Source organism: Apis laboriosa, unplaced genomic scaffold (assembly GCF_014066325.1).
Source record: "Apis laboriosa isolate Shangri-la unplaced genomic scaffold, ASM1406632v1 scaffold112_cov148, whole genome shotgun sequence".
Classification (NCBI taxonomy): domain Eukaryota; kingdom Metazoa; phylum Arthropoda; class Insecta; order Hymenoptera; family Apidae; genus Apis; species Apis laboriosa.
In genome coordinates this window covers 715,641-742,633 of record NW_025220865.1, presented here as the reverse complement: position 1 = coordinate 742,633, position 26,993 = coordinate 715,641, and the positions used below count along the sequence as shown (strand labels likewise).

The 26,993-nt window shown below is 41.4% G+C and overlaps 1 protein-coding gene across 1 annotated transcript in view; it reads right to left on the bottom strand.

The window, feature by feature from the left end:
* LOC122714048 (teneurin-m) overlaps window positions 1-26,993 on the bottom strand; it is a 604,012-nt gene that overhangs the window by 419,733 nt on the left and 157,286 nt on the right. The window lies entirely within an intron of this gene.

Below are 26,993 nucleotides of genomic sequence, written 5' to 3'. Positions count from 1 at the left end.
ATATCGTGAAAAATATTCAGCGATCTATAAAAGTAAAGTTTAAGTTTAATAAAGGATTTCACAAGGAATTTTGAGAACGAAGAACCGAAAAATCAACGGGATTGAGATTTAATTAATTGAATTTTCAATCTTCCGATTACTTGAAAAGAGAAATATATATTCATTGAGATTATCCTCGATATTGGAAAAAGGCTTATTAATTATATAGTTGTATGATAATTAATAACAGTGAGTATAAATATTTCATTAAATCGATACATTTATATAATTCACTTTAACTTCGATCTATCCAATGATAATAAATATCAATAAAGCTTATCATCAATGACGTATCCGGAATGCTATCGATCAGCTGTTGCACGAATTACGTTCCCCGCTTCCCTCTTCTCTCCGTCCATCTTGTTCTCCAATGCCGATTGGAAAATCGAAGTATCTACGAGGGTGGTTACGTAGACCCGTTAAACCCCCCTTAGTGGTGGCAATATACGAGAAGGACTTATTGGGCAACTAAGCCAATACCGCAAACGACCATGTCCATCTGGCAAGCTAATTAGCAAGTTATGAAATAAATTGCTGCGTATACAACCTCCAATAATTCGGCTATTTTGCTCGGTTGCTAATAATTCGCAACTTAATAACACAATTTTCAATAATGTTATATCACTAAGTGATTTTTTTGATTATACACCATCTTAATAATTATAACTTTGCTGTTTAAAGAAAGATTTGTCGAATAATATCGAGGAATATATTTTTAAAATTATTCCCTTAAAATATCTCAGCAATAATTAATAAAACAACAAGTATCGTGGCCATACTCGTGAACAAGAACACGTTTCGGATTAGAAGAAGTTGGAATTGGAATTCCATCTAATATGGGTCCACGAAAGGAAATTGGAGGAAAGTGGGCAGTGTTATCTTGGCAAATATCACTTAGAAAGAAAATACAATCGGAGTGGTGATCGAAGAATGGATTTGTGTCGCGAAATAATCGGATAACGTTTCCCTCCCTTCGGAAGGGAGGGAATCTGAGAAATGAGAATAGGGGAGGAACACTTATGGATTCGATATGCTCGAGATAAATTGATACGGAATTGATTATGAAATATCGCGTAGCCTGGAATAACGATTAACACGACAGAGAGAGAGATTAATCTGATTTTCATTTCGATATAAATCGATGCAGATCTATTCTATTTCATAAAATATATCCAGAGATTGTCATGAGTTGCAAGTTTAATTTATTAAGCATCGCATTAGGAGGATACTTTTGCTCTCCTGTCTATTAGGGTCGAAACAGGACTCGCTACAATCACGAAGTGGTTTGAGGCGTGTCCGATAACCGTAACGCCATGCCATTCAGATTGACGTCCTTCGATCTCGAGGTTATCGGATGCGTGTTCATTGACCATAGCACTCGATGATCGTTCCAAACGATCGATATGTCTCTCCTTTAACGCAACTGAGAGAAAATATTTCTCGATATACACAACTTACCTTGACTTTTGATTTAAGAAAACCTTTTAAATCGAATCCCTTTTTAATCCATCCCCTCCCCCTCTTAACCCGTCTCAAAGAAAATTCAATTTTCACATATGCTCCCTCGGAGATACTCGATGGATGGAAACATTTTGCCCTAAAAAAAAAAAAAAAAAAAAAAAAGAGGGCGGTAAAGGTCATCACGAACGATCGACAAGCACGGTAAACGTTCCGTGCCTCGTATACAAAGCGAGCTCTTCGTATCCAAACCGATGTCGAAGAGCGGTTCCTTACCTTATACACGATATAAATTTTCTTACGCCCCCGGGGCACGAATCGATCAATTTTCATGCAGTATCGGGAGAAGGAAGGAAGGAAGCGCTCCCACCACCCGTATCCACCCTACCCACGATGGTGGGTAAGGAAGGGGTGTATTCAAAATGAATTCACGAAAGATCTAAAGGAGTGGGATTCTGGATGCTGTTCGCGGCAATATGGGCGAATAAGGTCCGGCCATTTGCAGGATAAAAAGGTTGGAGTGGAGGTTGGAGAATGGTCGGGGGTGTGTGGTATAAGGCTTGCGCTGTTGGCCCGCGGTAGGCTGTTGGATCCGGCAAGATGGAGGGAGCCCGGGCCCGGAATCGGCCAACGATGGCCAACGATCGGGATCGAGGGGAAAAATTGAATTATCATAAAGAAATTGCGTCCGAATATTCCATCCGACGTTCTATTGAATGCCGACGAGTAGATGAGAAGGCATCGATAGGTTTTCCAATATCGCCCGCGGCTCGCGCCAGGGACTTTTGCATCGGGAATTTTAAGAATCGAGGCTATCCTAGGATCTTGGGAAGGCGGTCTTTCCTCTCTAGGAGGCAGCTCGGGCGCGCGCGCGTGTTGGTTCTCGTTCGCGCGTAAGGGAGGAGGAGGAAAGAGGGAAGAGTTGAAGAGAGAAAAGAAGAATTGGCCGGGATCCTCGCTCTTTGAACCCTTTCGGGACGCGAGTCGAATCGCCTCTCTATGGGCGGCAAAATAAGGGGTGAAGGGGCGAAAGGTGCGAGAGGTGAAAGCTGAAAAGGCAAACCTGCGATCCAATTGTCGCGTATCCTCGTTAAATTCTTTCTCTTCCTTTTTCCCTCCCTTCCCCCCGTGCCTCAATTTATCGCCTCCATCTCCTCGAGTGGTCAACCCTTTCTGTCGAAACGAGACGCGATTAGTTAGCGAAATCGATTTATTTCGAATCATTGCTGGAAGCGTTTCAAAAGAACGCGCGAATTATTCGATGAATAATTGTTTCAGAAAGGAAAGAAAGAAAGAAAGAACGAAAGAAAGAAAGAAAAAGAGAGTAAAAAACTCTTGAAACGATCTAATTTATTCTTCCTTCGTAATACCCGTTTCACGAGATAGTTACTTATTCCCCGATATACCGAAGTATGTAACAATTTTAATCCTCTTTCGGTAATACTCGCCGAGTATTTTAAGTTTTCACGTTTTACAACGCTCTGCGGTTTATAACGGTTCAAGGCATTAACGGTGCCCATTTAAATTTTATACGGTGTTACGCAAGTTTTATTATAACAATTTTAACAATTGGGGAAACCCAAAACTCTATCCATCTCTCTCTTTCTCTCTCCCGTACCGCCATCGCCAAATGGTATAAATTTTCGCGTAACACCGTAGAACGCGCGCAAACAAACTCCTTTCTCTCCCCTGGAAAGAAATTTCCCCTTTCCAGGAACCGCGGCCGTTCGAATGCGCATATCGATATATCGCTTAATTTTAACGATACGCTGCGAGCGTATTATATAATGTAAACTCAATACCTTGGAGCATGCATGTCGGCATAAGCGCCATACGATCCGATCCTGGATACTGGCATCGAATCCCCGACATGGCCATTATACGCTCATTTCAGGTTAATACTTGGCCGATGTCGGTGCATCGACCTAACGACCGGTCGGACATTAAAGTTGAGCACCGCTGAGCCCCATCGCGCGGGCCGCATTGTCTACCCTTATTTGCGCAGTTGGCGAGCAAATTATCCCGAGGATTTCGCGGAGGGGGGGATATTGATAATGGCGAGAGAGAGAAATCTCGTGGAAAGCGAGAAGAAGCGTTTGGGGACAAAGAGCTAGCTAGGAGACAACGGTTTGGAAGATTGTTTTCCGGTTTTTCCTCTCAGCGTTCCTACACGATTTTGATAGTAGAAATGTACGTGGACACGTGGATCTTGAAATATTCCTTGATTAATTATTTTCCTCGAATCTCTAACGTTTGAGTTTGGTTAACTTTAACACGATATCTAAATTCGATGCTCGAATCTGCAACGCTGTACGATGAAAGTTGATGAAACGTTCTCGAGCAATGATTTTTTCCAATCGATAAGAATGATAAGTTTGTATCGAGCAAGAAGAAGAGTATGAAACGAAATTCTAATAGTCACGAATGAACTATTTTTTCCTGAAAAAAGAAATCTTTCGAAAGTAGCCACAAATCGCGCGTTATTTCAATCGGATAGATTGAATTCGAAGCTTCAAGCTACCCTTATCCTCCTAGGAACTAATTAACTTTCCAATTACATCGGCACCATTTCATCCGAAAACTTTCTCCCCCTAACGTGGAGGGGGAGGGAGGGAGGCGAAAACTTTTTCGAAAATTACACGGCCATCGCCGATCGTCCGTCAAAGGGACGTACGTTTCCTTTCACTGGGCCGCGTGTCTTCCGCGTGGAAACGCAAAGAGTGTCGAAAGTTTCGGGCGGAAACTTTGCTGCCCCAAGTCCGAAAACGCGTCGTATCCCCTGGCAAAAAGGGGAGGAGGAAAGGCGGTAAAGGTTGGCAAGTAGAAAGTCGGCAGACTTTCTCACTTCTCACGAGAAGGCAAAATTTTAACGGCTTGGAAAAAAAAAAATAAACTCGAATAATTTAACACGCGAACAAACCCCGATTAACCGGTGAAAACAAAGTCAATAAATCACTTACCCTATCCCCTCTTCCAAGATTATCTTTTCTACTAAACACAAGAAATAGAAATTTTAACCAACATTTTTCATCTCGTTGGACAATGTTTGAATTCAATCCCCAACAAAGAAGTTTGTATCGAGCTCAAAGGTATTGAATAGTAGATTAATCAGAACGAAATTCGAATAGTCACGAATGAACTATTTCCTGAAAAAGAAATTTTTCGAAAGTAGTCGTAAAATATCGAAATTTCGCCGAGATAGTATTTTCCTCTCCTGTTTGTAATTTGTAATTTCATTTCGCCAATTTCTGCTCCGTCTTCTGCCGCCGGTTTATCAGGGCGCACATGTGCGCGCCCGTGACTCATTGTCGGCGCGACCGCGTCGTTAAGTAACCGCGAGATCATGCGCGAACGAAGCGTCGTAAACAGTGGGTGAAAGGTGCGTAGACGAAATCCCCTTTACGAGCAAGGAGGAGGATACGTGTGCGCGCATTGCGTGCGATTCGTCAGGGTTACGGTGCACGCTTTATGTCGAGCGTGTCGCGATGAGTCAGAGGAAGGAGATTCATCGACGATCTGGTTGGTTGGTTGGTTGGAGAGCGAGGGATCGATCGAGTCTCTCGGATCCAAAGATTCCAGGTAAATTGTTTGCCCCGCCTGTTCTCTTGTTTAGATTAGTTGTCGAAATGGATTGGAGAATAATTTTCTAAGAGGTTTTGAAGAATTTGGCGGGGATTATTAAGATTTCAGGAAATAAAATCGGTTTATTTCGGAAGCGTTGCGAATTACTGCATTCTTTTGTAATGTCGAAGTAGTTGTTTCTTGAGATTTTTGATTTTTATTAGGAAAATAAGTAGACATATTTCGGATATACTTTTCAAAATTGTTAAATTTTCAATGAAGTGAACGTGTCACGTTTACAATACGGATCCTTCATCCGATTAACAATTATTCCAAGAATGAGAAACGACTTGGCTAATGTACTACGGAAATCACGACGCGATTGCGCTCGATAATCATAGAAATCGTAGAATTTATTTAAACGTTAAGACACGTTGAAGCACGTTTCGTATATTTCGATATATATATATATATTGCGTTGAGATAAGCGTTTTCCCCGCCGCATTCGCAGAAAAAGGATCTCTAATCTCGAATATGAAACGAGAATTTCATTTCCCTCAGCCGGCGAAGGAGCTGACGTAAGCGGTGGGTTCTTGACGACAGAAATTAAAAGCGCCCCGTTGATCCCATTAATCTTGAGATGATAAAACGATTAGCGATCCTAATGGAAAGAGATATTGAGGAAACGGAGGAGCTCGTCGTTCGAGAGCCGAACGGATGAAAAATTCTCAAGAAGCGGCCCCCCGTGGATCGTGGAATACCAGCGAAATAATAGTATTCCATCGCAAATTAAAATGGCTTCACGAACAGGGAAGAGTAAGAGAGAGAGAGAGAGAGAGAGGGAAGGAGAGATCGGATATCCAATCCCGTAAGCTGGAAATATATGCGTCGCCGTTTTATAATTGTCTACATCGATCGGTTAAACGTTAACTTTGCGATATATTATTACGTACAATAAAGGAGTGATTATGCGTTCTTTTGTTGGATGCATCGAGCATACTCGTGGAGACTATTCATTGGTTATATATCGTTGCTCAAAATCAAATCTCTTATTCCAAAGAGAAGTTTACACTTCTGTGCACTACAATAGCCAAAATGCCTTTCCCTCCCCGAATCTATTTCCATACTAAACATAATTCTACTTATACAATCTTCAGAAATTCGGATCCCGGGAGGAGGATTTCACAGGCATCACTTCTTCATCGCATCGTATATCCATTATACGCGACCAATTTTAATTTCAAATTAAGTTTGTTCACGTGTACCTAAACCAATCAAATTTGTCAACCAACGATCTTCAACCTTTTTCCCTCTTCTCCTCCCTTCTAATCTTCAATCCCAATTTTTCCCCTCCATTGTATCTCTAAAGATGTTGCGTCTCTTTCGAAAACTTTCGTTTTCGCATTAAAATGCGATATCCACAAATGAAGAATTATCAAGATTAAAGTTATCAATTATCAATTTGATAATACAACCGATACACGTATATACACGACTTTATACGAGCATCATTAACCGCACAAAACGTATGCATGAGTTCTTAACGGTGTATTCATGCATGTATTCTGATACATATTAAACTATTTAAATCAACCGGCTCTCGATCGACGGGCATCCATTCTTCGCAATTTCCGCTCTATAATAATAATAATATACCTATATAATATATATATATATAATATATAATAATATACCTATATAATATAAATATAATATAAATATATACCTATATAATATAATATACCTATATAATATACCTATATAATAATAATACCTTATAATATATGACGTACGAATTTCGAAAAAAAAAAAAGGAAAAATTATTCCGGTGGATTACATTTGTATCCGCGGTGACGACATCTCGGGGACGCCGCCCACCCCTCACTAGACACCCGGTATATTATTGGGGCTCGCCGCGGATGCAGTTTTATTATCTCATCGCGTTAGGGTAGGCTGTACAGCTGTAGCGAAAGGCGCGGCTGATTAAGAATGCACCCCAGCCACGATATCCATGACCCGTGGTTAGGGTTGGTGACATTAATAGCGACTACTATATACGAGTCCAAGATCCGACCCCCGAAGCGTCTTATATTTAATTCAACGCCACCGCTAATTCACTGCGACGCATATTCAATCATTTCGAGGTACAACGTCTTTATTCTAGCTCACGTCTGATTCGAGGAACCTGGCTTGTGAGAGGAGCGCGCCGCGGAAGATTGCGACGCGAGGAAGAGGACACTTTTCCACGGAATTTCCGAGTTTAATTATAGACTTTAGAGGAAAACACGTAATCACGATTCTCTCGACGAAAGGGGGAAATTTCTTAGAAATTATGAATGTTTCAAAAGGAATGTTAATTTCAAAGATTTGTTGGGATAATATTGGGATTATTGAATCGATAAAATTTTATATCGTTTATCGAAACTGGAAAATGGATAATTGCGAAGTAATGAGATTAAGAGTCGATTAGAGAATCGCATTTGCTTGGATATTCTCTGCAGAAGAAACGAAAGTATAGATGTGTCTCTCGTGCTGCGTTTAATAAGAGTTATAATAATAAGAGTTTATATATTTAATAAGAGTTAATAAGAGTTTATATATTTTAATAAGAGTTTATATATTTATATATATATATATATATATATATATTTGGAGGAAGGATAATAATTTTCTAATATCAAAGACTGTGTTGCTGTGAATATTGATCGGGATAATTAGGCTTCCGTCCGATTCCACGAACGGCGAACCACGAGATAGTTAGCCGTGTTCTTACAACAAAATTTACCAAAGCGGTGAAATTAATGGGCAGTCATTTGATCAAATCGGAATTATCGTTCAATTAACTATCAGGCAGGACACGTATCCGACAGGGGTACATTATTGGATCAATCGATTCGACATTGAAGTCAATAAATGGCGTAGTTTGTAATGCCAACAGCGTGCGATTAATAATTACGATTAATTAGAGAATCGCGTTGCACCGATGTAGGCCATTTGTAGTAAAAGCAAAATGGGCTGTAAATCCTTATTTGACCGTTCCGTAATATAACGCGTTTCGTCGCGAAGCCAAGCGTTCGATCGATTCATATTATTCGAAATAACAACGCGCTCTGCTGTCCGTGTAAATAAAATATACGGAAAAATTCTTCGTAACTCTACGGGATATTATGAGATCGTATCTTCGTAACGAAGATCGTAAATTATTCCTGTGGAGTATATCTCCACAAGTATCGTTAGAAATACTTAGTTTTAAAAAATCGATCGATCCTCTAAATCGATACATTGAATACACGCTTTAATCTAAGACGAGTTTACGTCCCATCAAGTTGATCTAAAACCTTTTTTCCACGCTGCTCCACTTCTATCCGCCTATCGTAATATATTAAATGTATCGCGACTTTTCGACTAACAAAGCACTAGCACTCTGTCATCGCTGACAATGATCGTCGATATATTTCGCGAGGATTATCCCCTTTGCGGATATTTCCTCCCCCTCCCGGTTGGACCGTTCCAAAAATGGCGTTTCGAGGGAAAGGTGGAACGGAACGGAGTCAAAAAGAGGATTATATTTTACGTTCCTCAGATTTCTTTCACCGAGCTCGTCCTTCCTCTCTCTCTCTCTCTCTCTCTCTCTCTCGATATTTCATCCCCTAATTCACTCATTGTCTCGCTTTTACACGTCCATTGTCCCGTATTCCTCTGTCATCCCTCTTCCTCACATTGTTCCTTACGTATACTCCTACATACTCATACGAACTTATCCTTCCTCGCTAATTCCAACCCTTAATTCTTTATCCCTTTCTCATTCAGGCGAAAAGTATATACTCCATCTTTTCTCCTCTCTCAAGTTCGTTTCGTTTCTCTCTCGCGTGTATATATATTCGACTGTTCGCAATTCCTCCAATCTTCCCTCCCTCGTTGCGTCCCGTCGAAACGCCGATTTCCAGGAACACGGGGACTGCTACGAATGCTGCTGCTCGTCAGACGGAATACTAATTCGGGATCGCAGATTTACAGGTTCTTAATTTCGTAGGCAGGTTTATAAATTGGAATACGGCGGCGTGCTGCTGAACGGGCGTAATGCAACGACTTGGGCCACCCTCCAACCCCTTCAACCCTCGCCGCTTCTTTGTCCGTTCGAACCCCTCTCTCTTTCTCTCTCTCTCTCTCTCTCTCCATTCCACATCTTGTCTCCCACGCATAGCCGAGAATACTAATGACACCGTGGGACCGTGGACTAATAAAAATTGTAGCAACGATTTCGCGCAGTCAACTTATTTGTCTTCCTTCCCCCCTTCTCTCTTCCTGGCAGAGAATTTCATAATTTCTTACAATAAATTGAAATCTCTTGTTTTCTTTCTTTCTTTCTTTTTGTATTTAATTTTTAATTCTTTCCCAATTTTCCTACACTACGAGTGTATTTTTTTAATCACACCCGAGAATTCTTAATTCCCTTTCCTTATTTTATAAAGGAATTTTCATTATTTTTCTTGAAATTCTGGTATTTTCAGAATCTTATTACATCTCCTTCTCTGCTACTACGATTCTTTCCCCTGTGTCAATCCCTAGCTCTCCAACGAGTTGGAGGGATGAAATTAGCGGGCCAGCGACACGATGAATGAGCACGAGGATGAAATTGATTAGATTTCATTCGTCGTTTAATCAAACGGCGCTTTTAAGTGCCATTAAATCCACGATGGAAATTACCACGCCGCGAGCTCATGGTTTAACCTTGTTACGAGTCCCTCGTTACGTCCCCCGATAAGACCCTTCTTATGCACGATGATGTATTTGTCGATGGTTTGCGACCACTTTCGCGTTAATATTCGATAAAATGCCACGTCTTACTTAAGACTTTGGCCTTCGTTCCTTTTCGAAGAGGGGAAGAACTCAACCAAGATATCACAATTCCCCTCGATGGAAGATATACGAAGAAGCCCTGTGACAATACGTTTATAATAAAAGAAATATATATATATACTATGTTTGTTAAATCGAAATTTAATTCGTGTGTCGAGATGTATAAAAAACGATTTAAAAGTTCGTTGGTCCGAAGAATAATGTATACGTACATCGGTAATGTATTTACACGTGAATATCGGAATTTTAAAATGAAAAGTTAATTCAACGTTTCATTCATGCGTCACCGCGAAAGAATATTCGAAGAATTTTTAAAATTAGTTCCCACGAAAGGTAAACCTTGGTTAAAAGGGATTTTTATTCCCGGCATATCTTACTCGTATGTTTTCATTTCACTCCCGTTGGCCGCAAAGAAAGAAGCACATAGGAAACCGCGCAAAGTCACGGCCAAACGATTTATGCATAGACGTTACTTTCCATGAAAACTTTCGCAATCTCGTTCACCCGTGCGGTATAGGTTGGTTCGGGATCGGGTAATATCAAGTTACCTTGTTAAATTGGAAGGGTTTCCGTAGATTACTTCCTTCTACTCAGAAATTATTCCTCGACTTGCTCGTTACCAAAAATCCGAAACAATCATTAATATCCGACTTGTTATCATTCTAACACGAATATATAGAATTAAACGCAAATTTCGATCCTCTTGGTTACTGTAACAAATAAATTCTATATATTTTTACATTTTATTAATCGAATCTCTTCTACCAATTTCTTACTTCTTGATTTGCAATCATTTAACAATCATAATCAAGTATATATAAATTTCTTAATTCATTTTTAAAAAAGACTTGATCGTTTTTCATAACGAAGCAAAATTCAATCGTTAATAAAAACAAGATAGCAACAAGAATCAAATTAATAAACCTTTATCCAATCAAAAAGAATCCCTCCATTTCTAAGCGGATGTGTTAATCATTTCCAAATTCTTGCTCGAAACGAACCCGCTTTGATCCACCTTCCACCGTCAAATTTCACGTGCAATTTTCTCCCCGGGAGAAGAAGAAGAGAGGCAAGTACGGTCGAGCGATCCGAAGCCACGACGAAGAGGGAAGTTTCTTGGTGGTGGAAACGAAGAAGTGGCGCGAAAAGTATGTATCTCAACGACGTCATTTGTTATTTACGGCGGCGCGGCGCACAAATATCCTCGAAATCCTTGTTACCACCGGCGGGGCTTAGCCGGCGGAACGATTTCTCCACCGCTTGCTCAATTATTTCAGGCCGCTCTCGCGACTACACGCGTACGTTACGGAGTGATGGATGACGCGCTCGGCAACCCTCACTTCGACCAACCCTCTTTCTTTCCCTCCCTCCCCTTCTCTCTCTCTCTCACACGCGCGCGCGCTTTCCCTTTCCCCCGCCAACCCCCGCCGCCACCCCCTTGCGTGACTCCCCCTTGCCACGGGAGATGCCGCTTGAATAATTACCCCCACGGTGTACTAAACTCCAGTCTGGCTACGTGAAATCCGAGCACTGAATTCGCCAGACCGCGGTGCGGTACTTTAAGGCTAGACCGTGCAGGTGCTTTAAGGGGCGAGCTTCTAATTAATACGTCGGGAGGGAGAGGGAGAGAGAGACGGGGTACGGTCAGGCTCTGCAAATTTTGCCGCTGTTATAATACAAAGCGGAGCCCGACGCGCCATCCCCAGAAAGGTTCAACAATCAAAGGATGAAGAATTCCTCGTCGCAGCCTTTTCCTCCTCCTCCTTCTCCTCCTCCTCGATATCACGAAAGTGATACGATGATGGTAAAATTTGGTTCGTGCGAAAGGGAAATTCTACTCGAACGAGTAGAATTCTAAGTCTAATCTCGCGCTGGAACGAGGATCACGGTGAACTACGACGGAAGGAAAAAATTATAATTAATAATCCATCATACTGGAACAATATTCGTGGAATAAGAAAGCTAGGCGACCGATTTTAAACGAGCGTGTCGAGAACACGAGGCGCGCGACGCACCCCTCCCTTCTCTCCATCGTTGACCGAGCCGAGTGACTATGATGCATCGGCAAACAGCGTAAGTCGGGAGCGTCCAACCTCTGCGGACAAACGGTTGGAGGCAGGGCCGGCAAGGATCAATAGCTGAAGGCCGAATTGCGTGGCGATCAGGACCAATCGGTACCCGTGACGACCGCGGCGTGTCGTCCCGTTACCAGGGGAGAGGCCCTCCACCAACTTGGAAATTCGATTTTGCGTGGCAGCCTTTTTTCTTTTTTCTTTTTTCTTTTCTTTTTTTTTTCTTTTTTTTCAATCAGCGTTATCGGCCGGTTGCCAACCCTATCGTCGGGGATGGGACGAGGTAACTAGAGAGAGAGAAAGAGAGAAAGAGAGAAGAGGCCGATTGCGCGTAACAGGAGGGTGTCGAGGGAACGAAACGCGGGGAAACACGCGGAGAGAGACACACGGAGGATCAGTCGTAAAAAAAAAAAAGAGAAAAAGAAAGAAAGAAAAACTGAATAAGCCTGGCCCAGGTTTCCTATCCTCCTTCGGTTGGCTCTCCTTTCGAGGCGGCTCGAATCGAGGCGAGGCCGCCTCGAACCTTCGAGACTTTAAGTCTCGTCACGTCGCCGATGAATGGCCTGACGAGACTCCGCGAGACTTTGCGAGACAATCGCTGGGGAAATCTGGGGACCCCGCGCTGATCCACCCTTCTTCGCCCGCTCCCCTCCCCTCCCCTCGCCACCCCTCCGTGTTTCGCCCTATTACGTTCCTCCCCTCCCCGTATCTCCCTTCGGTATCTCGTCCGTGACGTTTAATCGGACGAGAATCGTCTCGCGATTAAATTTCTCCCTTCTCGCCGCGCGAGAATCGTCTCGTGGTCGTCGAGAGGTTTTCGGAAAAATTAGGTGGGTCACGATCTAAGGGATGTAAGGTTTTCTATCGTGTATATACTTCGCATTATAGTTGCAGAAAGAGGAGAAAGAAACGACTCGATTCGAGTCGTTCTGCGAATTTTATCATCGCGGTGAGAATAATTATGGACGCCTCGTTTCGAAAGTTTTCAAGTTCCGGAAAATATTACGTAATGTATAAAGGATACGATTGAAAATCGTTTAGATATCTTATTTTTACGCGAATTTTTTCGAAAGGTATAAAAGATAGAAAGATATATCGATCGCGTTATCTCTCTTTTTCTTTTTGTCAAGAATCACAAGTATTCCTCCCCCTCTCGTCAAATAAATTCCGAAAAAAGGAGATACCATCATCGTGAAAATTCCTTCCGCTGCGTATTCGCAATTGTTGGGAGGGAGAAAACGCGAAAAAGTTGCACGAAATAACATCTACTGTCCGCTATCGCGCGCTATAACTGTTGGACGAAACGGTCCCAACTTCTCCGCCCCGGGCATAAATAATTCGTTCTCCGTTGGATGAAACGGCCGTTATGTGCAGTATACATTAGCCGGACAATTGGCGATGCGTCAACTTTGCCCGATAATCGATCGGGGACATTTCATTATTCACAAAGTTACGCAAACTCGTTCGGTCCTGACCCAGAAAGTGCTCGTTACACACAGAGGGAGGAGGGGCAAGTGGCGGCGTCTATGACTTTGATTGGATGGAAACGAAACGGTTTCCGCGAGGCATCGCGTCCAACTTCCTTCCCGTGAACAAAACCGGGGAGAGGAGAGGGAGGGGGAAAAAGAGCGGAGCTCGCAGCCCGAGGATATACTTCTAGGCGCGATAACGAGAGCAATTAGCGAGAGAGTGACCGTACATAAATCTCTTCCATCTGCATAGGGGATGATCGTTGCGGAAACTATAGTCGATTGCTGGTTGGGCTAGATTGCCGACCAAATCTCGCGAACTGGGAATTGAATTTTTCTTTTCTTTTTTTTTTTTTTCTAAAATTGTGATACGTGAAATTGAAAAATTTATCGAGAATAATCGACAAATATATAATTTGACATTATTGCGAACTAGAAAGAGAATATTTACAGATTATTAAAAAAATTGTCATGAAACAGAAACAGGCATTTGTTTGGGGCAATATGATAAAATAATAAAATGGAAACTAGGCTTGTCTCTGTTGTTTCTTGTTTGGCGAAATTGTTTCGATGGAATAATTAATCACAAGAGAAATAACGCGAAGAAAAAGGAGATGCGAGACGGGACGAAGAGATTTAACGTCTCGATCGATTTAAAGGAGGATCGAGGAGGATGATGTCGCGTATACGTTCCGTCTAGTTCTCGGCGGTTTCGTTGGCACATACCACTTTGGCTGCCTGTCTGTCCGCCAAGAATTATAACGTGACGCTGCGGTTAGCCTGCGTGGAAACTTAACCAACAACCTTTGGTCCTCCTCCATACAGGGGTATCTTGTTTCGTCACCATGGAGTACAGTGTCCTTTTTGACAGTGCACTTTCCATGGAAAATGTTTCAACGACGAAATTTGTAAGTGTTCAAAGCTTAAGTTTAAATTAGCTCGTCACGAGTGAAACGTGAAACTTTTTCCGAATATTCGACAGTACAGGTGGAAACAAATTCGAGTATTTCATTACTTGAACGATTTAAAGAAGAAGAAGAAGAAAAGTAGAGAGAAATAAATGTGATTCGAGAGAAAACATTAGTGTTTCGAATGTTGAATGGCACAGTGGATAAAATTGTATGCCAATTTGTATCGAATGGTGGTCAATTTATTAGTGTAAACGTTCGTCAAAAATGTTTATTTAATCGTTCGAGTACACATCTGTATTTCATTTATTCAAGTTCGAGTCATTAAAAAATTTTATACTATAACGTAATTCAACGAAAAATTCTCTTTACTCTATTCTCTTTTCAAACAATTTGTAATGCTTTTTACACGCGCTGAATATTAATCGTATGTTTTCAAAACAGGATTTCTGTTGTTTGATTTTAATTGTAAACCTCTGCCACCAAATTATCGTGAAAGTGAGCATTCGAGAAAGAAAGAGAAGAAAGTTAAAAAAGGGGATCGCTTTGTCAATGCAGGTTTAAAGTCACGTTGTAACAAAAACGTTTGTAATTATTCAACTATTGTAACTGCAACGCGTCACACTATACGTGAACGATTCCATTCGAAATCCCGTTTGTTTGCTTATAGAGAGAAGAATGATATCAGCACAGGTGCAAAGTATTTCATATTTGAATTTTCTTCTTATTCCACTTTTTACACGAAGCCTGTATGTATATACATACATATATATATATATACACATAACTTGTTCAGAAGAAAAAGTTAAATACCGCACAGTTAGATTCTTTAAAAGTAAAACTTAAATTAAAGCGAACTCTCTACGTACTTCGTTTCATGAATATTCCAAGTAGTCGCTTATACTTGTTCTCTGTTTTAAGAAAAACGTCGTCGATGTCATTGTCGCTAAGATTTTTCAAAAAAAAAAAAGAAGAGAGAGAGAGAGAGAGAGAGAGAGAGAAAGGGATAAAAGTAAGGAACGAACGCAGATGAAGGAGAGAGAAAGAGAGAGAGAGAGAAAAAAGAGGGAAAAAACGAAATAAGTTGGTGGAAAAGTTACGACACGGTACTAAAAATGTCGTTATATGGAGAGGCGCGAGAATGGTAATAAGAACGAGGAGAAAAGAAGAAACCGAAATGATAATAATGAGCAAGAAGAAGGGGAAAAAGGGGGGAAAAGGAAAAAGTAATGGTACATTGTTTCTGTAACGCCGTTTCGACTCGAGACAAGAAACTTTGAATGCGTTCGCGATGTAATAAAAGTTGGTTATCAAACTTTTTAAACAACGAAAGTGGAGGAAAGAGAGGGGGGGAATAGTTGCGTTTCTTCGGTATCAAATACAGACGCAAGCAAGAAAATAGCCCTAATGATATTATACTTTAAATAATACTACGTAATTTTCATTATTATATTTGAAAATCTGCCTTCTTTCCAATAACGATTTCGATCGTATATCGCGATTATATTTATTCGTATGATATATAATAATATAATAATAAATATGAAAATATTTGATTATATAAAATATATTTCGCCGGAGAAAATAAACGAAATATGTACGAATAAAAGAAGGATAAAGGTTTTCAATAATCGGTTACAAATTTTTTTACTAGTCTAGCTTTGGTGCATCGACACTTGGAACAACAGAAGAAATATTGTTTCCCGGAAAGGAAATCGTTCGACTTGGATAGAACGTACTTATCACCGTCTCAAAGAAGCTGCAATAGTTCAATTCCATGCAAATCTCTGGGGTATCCCCGGCACGCCAGCTTCGATACCGTTGAAACGTCTGTTATCGGGACGGGTCTATTTTACGATCAACTCGAACCGCTTCCTTGACTGGCGAACTGAAGGAAATCGGGACACGTTTAACAATCGTACACCTCGATATAAATAAAATGTTTGTTCGAAAATGTGCGTTAAAATTTAAAGGATCGTTTTCATCAAATATCAAAAATACGTGACTCTTTTACTCCCTTCGATTATTGCGCAGAAAATTCTGAAAAAATTCCTAGATACATCAAATAATTTAATAACACGAAAAAAATAAGTATCTAAAAAATATCGAAGAAGCCTGGTATATATAGAATTAATAATCGTTTTATTTAAAAAAAAAAATGACGATTAATCTTCTCGTTTCCCTTCGAAACAGGGATGAAATATGCATTCCTCCTAGCTTCGTTATCTACGCACGTCCGATATATCAATCACTATCGCCGTAACGAAAACCGTTTCGTAACGAAACGAAACGATTACCGATAAGAAAATAGGTAGATGCAGCGGGCTTCATCATCTAGATCAACAAGATAATGTCAATGTTGTCGCGCGACAGTGTGTTATCAAAGTGGGTATAACCGGTAGTAACATGTTGACCATGAATTTTGAAACTGGGCGCCGCAAACCGCCGCTGGTCCACGCTGAATTCGTCAGCCGTTAGACCCGGCAGAAATTCGTGTCCACACCACGGTGGACAGGAGTGCGACGACGAAACGACCAAATTTGCATTCTTGACCGCAAATAGCGGCAGAGCGGGGCGGCGAGGCGGGAGGGGTAGGTGCGCGCGTAGAGATGGCGGCACACGGTTGAAGCAAGGAGACGAAGCTAAACTGGCACAAACGAGCTAATTTGCTCTCGTTAGTGTGACTGCGTACATCGCCCTCGTTATGAGCGGCGGCGTGTTAATTACACTTACACGTTGTCCGTACAGGGAGATAATGCATCCGGTCATCCAAAGTATCCTACGGTACGCTATGATCCCGCGCTGTGAACAGGGATGGAAACGGTGGAATGTGAACGAATGTCACCGCACGTCGTTCCCAACTAAGTTAAGACCACTTTTTCAGAGGTTGAAACGTACGATCCTGCGGGAAGATTGAGTGGACCCCGAGATAGCCCGACGAATTCGAGGGGGAAAAGGAGGATGGTGGTTGGAAAACGGCGAGAGACGAGGAAATTAATTTCTCTTTTCTCTTCTATTCCCGTTAATTGAAATCCAATTTTGGATTCTTTTTTTTTTTCGCGAAACTTTACCAACTCTCTCGAAATTATCGACAAATTTTCATTTCGATTTAATAAAATAAATTACGCTCTAACGTTTCTCAAATTCAAATTTGGACCACGAACGAAGAATTGAAATTGACATGCAGATTTCGTTGAATCGGAAAAGGAATCCGAAGGATATTTCCGATATCAAGAAACGATATCCACAACAACCCCCGGATGACAGAAACAACATTGTTGGTGTAACAATTCTCCCGCGTTCAGGAGGGAAAATACGATAAAATCCATCCAGGGGAAACTTTGTCCCCATCCTCCTTGTAAATGAAAAAAGTGTCTACGCGGAGATGAAGTCTACGTACGAAGCTGAGGGCAATAACGAGATGATAAAGTATGGCGGGGGGAGGAGAGAAACGATAAAACGACAAGGCGATACATCGAAGGGAGAGCAGAGTCGTTACACAATTCTGTGGTTCGCGCGAGAAGGATGGGAAAAGGGGGCGAAGAGTTGCTGATGAGGTAGCTATCCAGGTAGTGGGCGGTACGATATACAGGAATAAGCGGAGACGCGCCAGATGCTGGGCTCCAGCCAATGGAAATGTAAAACTGTGACAACTCCCGTGGAATAAAGTGGCTGAATAAAATACAACTAAATCCAGCGACGCTCGGTCACGATATAACACCTGGAGCCTAAGGGTGGTTGGAAACGACCTGCAACCTCTGGACCTGAAACCACACACGTTAACGTCGTCGTCGTTCTCGTACGAGATAAACCACGTCGACGAAAATTTATCCACCGGGAAGGAATGGAACTCGCGCTGACGTCGATACAACGATTCGTTACCAAGTCTCTTTTTCTTTTTTTTTTTTCTTTTTTTCTTTTTTTTGAAAAGGAATGTATCTACGATGAATCGCGAAAGCTTTTATCTTTCTCTATGCGTATTATCTTTGAGAGTTGAATATTGTTGAGTTGAGAATATTTCTCATCTTTGAGAATACTTTTGAGAATATTTTTCTTCATAAATAAGAATAATAGGATAAAAATCGTCGATCATGTAATTAATATCATTACACAAAGATACAAAGGGAAGAGAAAGAAAAAGAATTTTTCTTTTTGTAATTTAAAATTACTGCCTTAAAATTACTTCGTATACTTTCATATCGAAAAATTTGAGGAGCACAATTATTGTTGAATCGAATGACACCACTTATTTAGTCGTAGAGAGAGAGAGAGAGACTCGCGTGACTGTATTTCGGAGCTATTACTCGTAATGATTTAATTATCTTTCTACTCGAAGAACGTAGAATTCATCCGCGCGTTATAATTAAAAAGCAAAATACATTGTTAAAGTTGAAGGCAAAATGCAAATTACGCGGGAGAAAGGAACAGAGACGATGTTACATTTCCTTCTTCCTTCCCCACTTAACAGTGGGTATCGAGCCGAGTCTCTTCCTTGTTACATTTCCCCGCTATTCCTTCCTTTGCCTTCAGATATTGCGGTTGCTAAATGGATTCATCAGCGTTACCACGTCATTCTGAATGTGGCTCAGCCGTGGGAGGGAGAGAGGTGGTTCACTTTTCATCCTACTGTCAGACTTCTCCCATCTTCGTCAATATACTTCACCTAGTTTGCGGTGCGCGCATAGGATGATACGAGGTAATCTCTTGCGCTGCATTAACTTATTACGTATCATTCTTAACGTTGCATCCACGTAAACGAAAGAAGAAACATCGAATCGATATTGGAAACCTAATGAAGCAAGTTGTACGTGTACAAAAAACGTTTTGATTAATTAGTTAATTGGATAGTTTAAAAAGAAAGAAAAAAGGAATAGCTTTCTTCTTCCAAAGTTTTGATATCGTATCTTTAAACGATAAGAAAATCCAATATCAAAATTTATTATTAACGGATACGATTTTAATGTAATTCCATTTTCCATCGGTTGAATCGATTTTAAAGGAAAGTTTAATCGAGAAACGGAAAACGGTAAAGCGAGAGATAAGTTTACAAATATTTGCGTGAAATCGAAATTTAGCGACTCTATACACGGTTTAAGCAAGTTCATATACATAGGTGGGAGTTAATAGAGAGCTAGAAATACCACAATCGGAGCACTCGAAGAAACAAAGGCGGGGAGAGCAAATCGGAAATCTGCAATTCACACACAAGTTCCGAATACATTGAGGAGATGGTGGTGAACTATCGAAGAGTCAAACTACTGACACAGTGTACACAGATCCGAAGATTCAAAGGCTGACAATCGTTTGAAACTGAAGATCCAGAACCCCGGAGAACAATGCTTTAACAATTCGGAGATTCAGAATATCAGACCTATTATTATATAAAGGACCAGAAATGCGACGATCAGCATATTTGGGTTACCTTTCATGGATATTCATGTTTGCTTGATCGAATGTCTACGAGTGATTAGAAGCATGTATTAACGGATATCACAAAATATCGCACGTATGAATAACTAAAATATACGATACAATTTTCAAACTTGTCGATGCGAAATCATCAGAGAGGAGCACACGGTCAATTCCATAAAATTATGGGAGAAAATTTTTTATAGGAATAAATCAGAAAAGATCGAATCAATTTTATTCGACATGGAAACCTGATGGCATTATAATTTATCGTGCAATGTACATATTACATGATGCAACTCGGGTATCCTAATCCCAAAATCCGGTTCGGTTTGCATCCCTTGGCTCCAGAGAGAGATCCAATTTGGGTCTCTTGGTCTCTGGGTAGTGAAGCTCGTGTTCCATGTCCTCGAGGTATTCCAATTCGTGTTCGAAAGTCCTGTTCGATCGATCAAACGACAGGGTCAAATCAAGTCTTTTAATCATAAAGGGAAGACGTTGTTGGAATACGAGCCTCCTCCTCCCGTGAAATTTTCTCAAATTACGCATACCACACCTATTCCACGTTAGTGAATATTCATAGATATCCAAGACAGAAAATCAAGATTTTTAAGAGATTTAAATAAATTATAAATCTCAACGTTTATTAACATTCGTTCTTGTCAAGTGTTTCGCTCTCTCCTCGATAACAAATTTTTCCACGGAATAAAAAGAACGAGAATCTAATCTCAATTTTTACAAATCTCTCGCCAATTAATAACAAAATTTCGCGTATTTTGAGGATCCAACGAGTTGATGCGTCTTTTCTCAGAGGAAAGAACACTCGCTTAATCGACCTGTCCAGAAAGAAATTCAAGGAAGGAAATTCAATTTCAGTTTGGAAGCGCAACATGGTTGTCACCGTCATTTATCACAGTTTTTAACGACCGCCGCGCGGATCATCAACCTTCCCGTTTGAGAAGCTCGCGAAAGAGGCGTGAACCGGCCAGTTGTCAGCGCGACACACAATGGCGGGCACAATTAAACGTCTCGTTAAACCCGGGCGCGCGACTCTGTCGAATAATGCGATTCGAATGCGGTCTCGTGCGCGAAACGCTCGAAGAGACGGTGAAATAAAAGAAAAAGCGTGACTTGGAGCTTTACTCGTGGAGAATCGTGTACGCGTCCCGTCCTACGTGTTGCATGCAAATTATACCGCGGACGGTAACAAGATCTCATTTCGAGCCTCGAAACTGGCCTCGTTCATGCCGAGTTAAATTTCTTCGCGCAGGATGTGGCGCACTTCTTAGACAGCGTGCAATTTGTTGCGTGCACGTGAGGACTCCGACACTTGCGCCTTCGGATATTTCGCGTTTTGTTCGCCGAGGGATGCTCGAAATTGTCAAATTGTTGTGTGGATGCATGGAAACTAGCATTCTTGTACACCTTTCCAAATTTCTTTCCATTGAGAAAAATCGATGAAAATAATTATTCCTTTGGTGATGAATATGTTTCTTCATTTATATGGGAAAGACTTTCGAATATTTAAAACCGAGGGAGGGGGGAAAATAATATTCCAGAGAATAATAACGACGAATTAAAATTACCACCAGTATCTATCAGCATCCTGAAACTTTATCATCGTACGTTTTCCAAATACTAGAATCCAGAATCGAATATCTTATCAACGTTGGAAACCGCGATCATTACGAGCCTTTCGAGGGAACAACCCCTCGAGCGGAATCTCGGTTTTCACGTTCGTAAATTATACGAGTTGCATCGTTTCCCGGTGGAAAGCGATCTTGAAGTTTCCCTCGATCGATATATATACAACCATCTTGATTTACGTCGTTGTAGCGAGCCGTGTGCACCTCGTGGCAGGGTAGACAGAAGAGAATCCGCATCGCTACACCGGTTAACACAGATCCGCCGTTTATCTTGGCCGTCTAATGGCCGAAGAATAAGCGCGGCGCGCCCCTCCCCTTGTTTTGCATCCACGTTGCAAGCACGTTAATAGCGGCGTTCGAGGTTTCCCTTTCGCGAGTATGCACACGTATTTCGGTATAATGGAGTGATCTCGAGGAGAACAAGCGGGAACAAAGAGAGCTCCGAAGAGGTTCCTTGTTACATGCGCGCGGACCAGGACCTGGCCTTGTCCACACATCGTGATTAAGAGAAATTGCAAGGCGAAAAAAGAAAGGCGGGCGATCCGTGTATACTAATGGAAATTGGAGTGAGTTGGAATGGCTGGTGTTTTGAGTGTTAAGTAAAGCGAGGCGCATTTGAAATTGCTTTGCCAGCCACCACCATATTGCGCGGAGAAAGGGAATCGTCGAAAGCAAAGTCAACGATATATTCTAAACGTTAAATAGACGTTGTGATGTGAAATAGTTTTCTAGAAGGGAATAGTTTAGTATCAGTTTGCTTGTTTGTCGAAATTGCAAACGAATGGTCGAGGAAGTAATTGAATCAAATTCATATATTCGCGGATAATTTATAACATATTTATAACTATTTATACATCTTCCTTGTTCCTTCATATCAATCAAATAGCATCGATTTAAATCTGGAAAGATCGAAGACAATCTTAGAATAAGAAACGTTACACGTATATTTTTCCTAAATCTAAACACGTTATCCGTAATTACGGAATATTCACGCGACCGAACATTCGCTCCTCCGAGAGGCGAGGGGCATCGAACGATCGGTCGATCGAGCATTGTTAATTCCTCAATTATCCCCCCTCCCCCGGCCAAATCGAATCCCCATTTATTAATTAACGCCGCGATAGGCGCATCAGCGCCACCAAGCCTTCCGCTGCCAGTCGGCCGCCCCCCAACGACACGTATTTTCCAACGAAATTGGGCTGACGTGCCGTATGGAGAGCGCATTGGGAATCGGGAGTCACTCGATTCGACCACCGCCGATGCACGATTGCCCTGTAATACCCGGCTACGCGTAATACGATGGCCCTGGCCATCGTCATGGGACCGGATCGGCGTTGTTCGCGCAGTTGTCGAGCCACGCTCCCTATTATACGTCGAGTCGAGCTGGTGGGAACCGCCGCGTAAACGAGTTACATCGTTACCACCACGAGCTGGCCAATTGTAATATTTACTGGACACTGGAGGGAAGGTGTCGTGTAATCCGATTCGGCTCGAAACGACTCGTGATTAAGAGAAATCGTACGAGACGGTATTCGAGGAGAAATTTTTGAAACGGGGTGGAATATTTGTGGTTTCTCGTGCGTGAAGAAAGTATGGTAAATATTTGGTGCAATTATTTTAACCTGGAAACAAATATGTAAGATGATTTTATTAGGTAAGACGGTGAGTTTTTTTCTTTACCAGAGAAACTTCAATGTAAATTATTATTGGAGGGATAACTGCGAAGCTTTGATGTTTCGCAATTAAAATTACCTATGAAATATTTATTACGTTTCTTTTTTGAGACTTTTTTTTTTTTTGCTTTTTTAATACAAATCACCGATTTACTTTTGCGTAATTATCGCAAAAGTTAATTAGAATCGCAAAGTATCCTGCGTGGACGGAACGAAACGAATTATTTGAACGAGATATCATACGATCAAATATCGAAATTGTTCTATAACTCGAATATAATTCACCCGATGGCATCGATAGCTTTAATACCGAAACATATCCCTTGGTAACGTAATATTCTAATATTTACCAATCACGTTCAATAATTGGACGCAAGTTTGAACAAACAGATCTACCATAAAACGAATCTTCATTCGCATCAAAGAACCGGCGATTTAAATTGCTTCTATCGCGTAAACCGACCCATCCATAAATATCGTCCATACCACTTGCCAATCCAATCGAGAATCACATTTTTCCATTTTTTCCCTTTTTTTTTTTTTTTTTTTTTTTTAATTCGACGTCACCCGACGAAAAGCCTCGTCGAAGAATCAGCTACGTCGAAGAAATCGCGCGAGTATCACACTCAGTTAATTATAATATTTATCGTATGCACGTTTAACCCGGGAGCATCTTGCTAATTATACACGCGGCGACATCAGAGACTGGCTAATATGCCGGTGTATGGCGGTCCGGTAAAATAGTGGGACGGTGCACGGTGCGTGGGGTGGTGTACGTGCACGCCAGGACACGTGTGTGCGCGGGGGTGGAAGAGAACACGCGCGTGTACTGCACTCGGTGCCCGATCGTTTAATATTTCAGGGTCGCTGCCAGCACCACCACCACCACCACCATCACCACCAGGTTTTAGCGATACACAATCTATCGCACGCGTTGCCGATTCCCATGAGTTTATTGAAACAGCGACGAACGTGTATACTCGAAAAGCCTCGTACTCTTCCCTTGCGAATAATGCATCCCACACCGCACGATGCCGCTACGTTTCGCGAGCCTTCCTTCCCTCCAATTGCCCGTGAAAAATGTACAGGGCATTTCCACTGCTCCGTTCCCGTCCCGACGACGTAGTGTCGGCGCGAAATCATGACGATCCAAGATTTTCATGGCATGGCACGTCGTCTCGTCGAGCTCACAACACAGTTCCCCGCGATAAATTCGCCGCCATGAAATTTCCACGATGCCTTTACGATCCGTTCTTTTCGCTCGCTCCTTCCTTCGCGTAACTATTAGAAGAGTTCCTGAGCCGATTCGTCTCGTTTCAATGACGGGGTAAGATTCTAGAATTTATGGACCAGTTATGTTATTATTAAGCGGTGTACGGGAGAATCTATAGAACGAGGCAAATTTCTATTACGCTTCTCTGGTTGGAGACAAGATTATAAAAATTAATTTTGAATACAAATTTGCATAGTTACGTTACGAGGTTTTTTATTAACTTCAACAGAGAGATTTCTCTTGTTTCTGTTCTATGTATATGACATGATTTCTTATCCAATAAATTAACGATCCTGGGATCAACTTTTCCATCGCGCGAGCAATATTCGTTTTTAACAGTCGAACTAGTTACTAGGAACTCCATGATTCAGCCGCAATGTCAAGATAAGAGAATAAGAAAAATTGACGAACGTCTCCTATAATTAGGAGACGCAGTCTCGAGCACAGTAACTTAGGAGAAAGGAGAGGTCTCGCCTCGTATTGCTTCACTTTCGCGCTAGGTGGTCCGACGAGTGGGGCACGAAGAAGAACGCGAAGAGAGCATCACGCTTGTTAGGAGAACGGACTTCCACCGGCTAATTGGTATTCCAGCGGCGAGAAGTGTCAGCCTTTTGACTGATTCTATTTCGAGTAGGTTGCGCCCTTTTCCACCGGTTTCCACGGTGTTTACACTGCGGAGGGAATCGTAAGACGGCAAAGTGGCTGACCAACGCCGAGGTCCACCGACAATGCGCCGCATCTCGAGGGCCTTGAATCCTCTCAGACCGGTTCCATCCACCGGGGATTTTCTGGCCGTCTAATCGGTCACCGGGCATCGCTGTCCTCGCGCCTCGGACAGTTCTTCGCGCTCGTGAGTTGTCGTGAAACGGGTTGTCTCTTCTTATAGAACCCGTCGTCCTCTCTTCCTCGTCTCTTCTCTTCCACTATCCTCCTCTTCCCACTCTCTCTCTCTCTCTCTCTCTCTCTCTCTTTGATCTATTCTCGACCGGACGTGATGGCGCGTTCATTTTTAACGCGTCGAGGCTTCGCACTTTCTCGAGTGGAACTCGCGTTTCTCCTCGAATCTTCGTATCTCGCGAACGTTCACCTCTCGATTCGAAGGAACAAACGAGGAAGATGGTTTGGCTCGATCTTATACACGCGCGACCCGGTCGCCTTTTAGACCCGTGTCATCCGTCCCTCGGCAGGCTGTCGACGTAATCACCCCTATCCTCCGGTTCTCCAGCGAAACATTTCGTTACGGTTGTCGTTTGCATCGCGATGCCGACGTTTTAAGGGAAGTCTCAGACGGCGTATCGATCGGCCTCCGTTGTCGGTCGTTACAGGTGCGCACGTTTGTCAAACATGTGTCGAGCGGTATGCATGAATGAAGCAGGTAAATTTTCCTTTTCCGGATCGATCGCGCGAAAGAATGATTTGTAAGTGCAAGCAGTGTAGGAGAATATCTGGTTTTGTGTAATATATCGTGTATAACGGTTTAAATATGAGATTATTGTTACGAGTATGGAGAAAAATGTTTTTTCTAAAAATTGTAAAGTGTCACATTTCAATTTTTTGTTGTACGTTATATTTTATGTAATATATAAGTGTGATACGATATTTCTAGGAAATCATCTCGTCAAGTTATTAATTATAACGATGTGGTTTTGATATTATTGATAGATTCTAATGGAGACTATGCACAAATGTAGATTTATTATAATTAGAAAAATATTTAAGCATGGATATTTTATTTAAACGGATGTATGATTTATCTGAATATTACACTTATGTCGGATTAAACGGATAATGTAAAATGAATCGTGAAATGAGGCAAGTCTAATTTTATTCTTTTATTAAACAGATCGCAAATGGAGCGTGATAAATGTATAAACCATTATATCCAATAAGTTCCACTTGGATTAAATGTATCAGGATATCAGCGTAACTGATGTATGCACCTAATTTAATAATTTCTGAGAATCCAGTATTAATTTAGAAGATCTATTAACCTTGATTTAGCATTCTACATTCATTACAATTTCACTTCAAAGGAACATAGGAAGTGAAAGATACGGGAAATAAGATTTGCCTTCGAATTAAAATTAAGATTTCGTGACGTGAAGAATAATTTATATTTCTATAATACTACGTTTTAAATTTATTTTGAATTATTGAAATATTAGAATAGAATTTTGAAAATATTTGCACACTGATCTCCGTTCAAATTCATCATTGATTATAAAATACAAAATCGACACGGTTAAACGGAATAAAATTCATGCTCACAATTTTGACACTATATTTTATCATAAAATAAAGGAAATATACAACGCGACAAAGAATTGTGTCTACTATATCCCAATAATCACTGACATACCACGAACATACCAATGAATCTGATTGTTTCCATTAGAAAAGCTAATCGTTGTATGCAACTGAAATTTTCACATGCGCAGGAGCGCGTTTATTCGATATTTATGACGATTTAACCGTTGATAGGAATCGCTAATGTCACTAGATTCATAGAGTACGCGGTGGAAATGTAATGTATATACAGTAGAAGCATTCAACAGGTTGACGTCGCACAATAAAAACTTTTAAGCGGTCGATACCTCTTTGAACATCGTTATGTATGTTAAATAA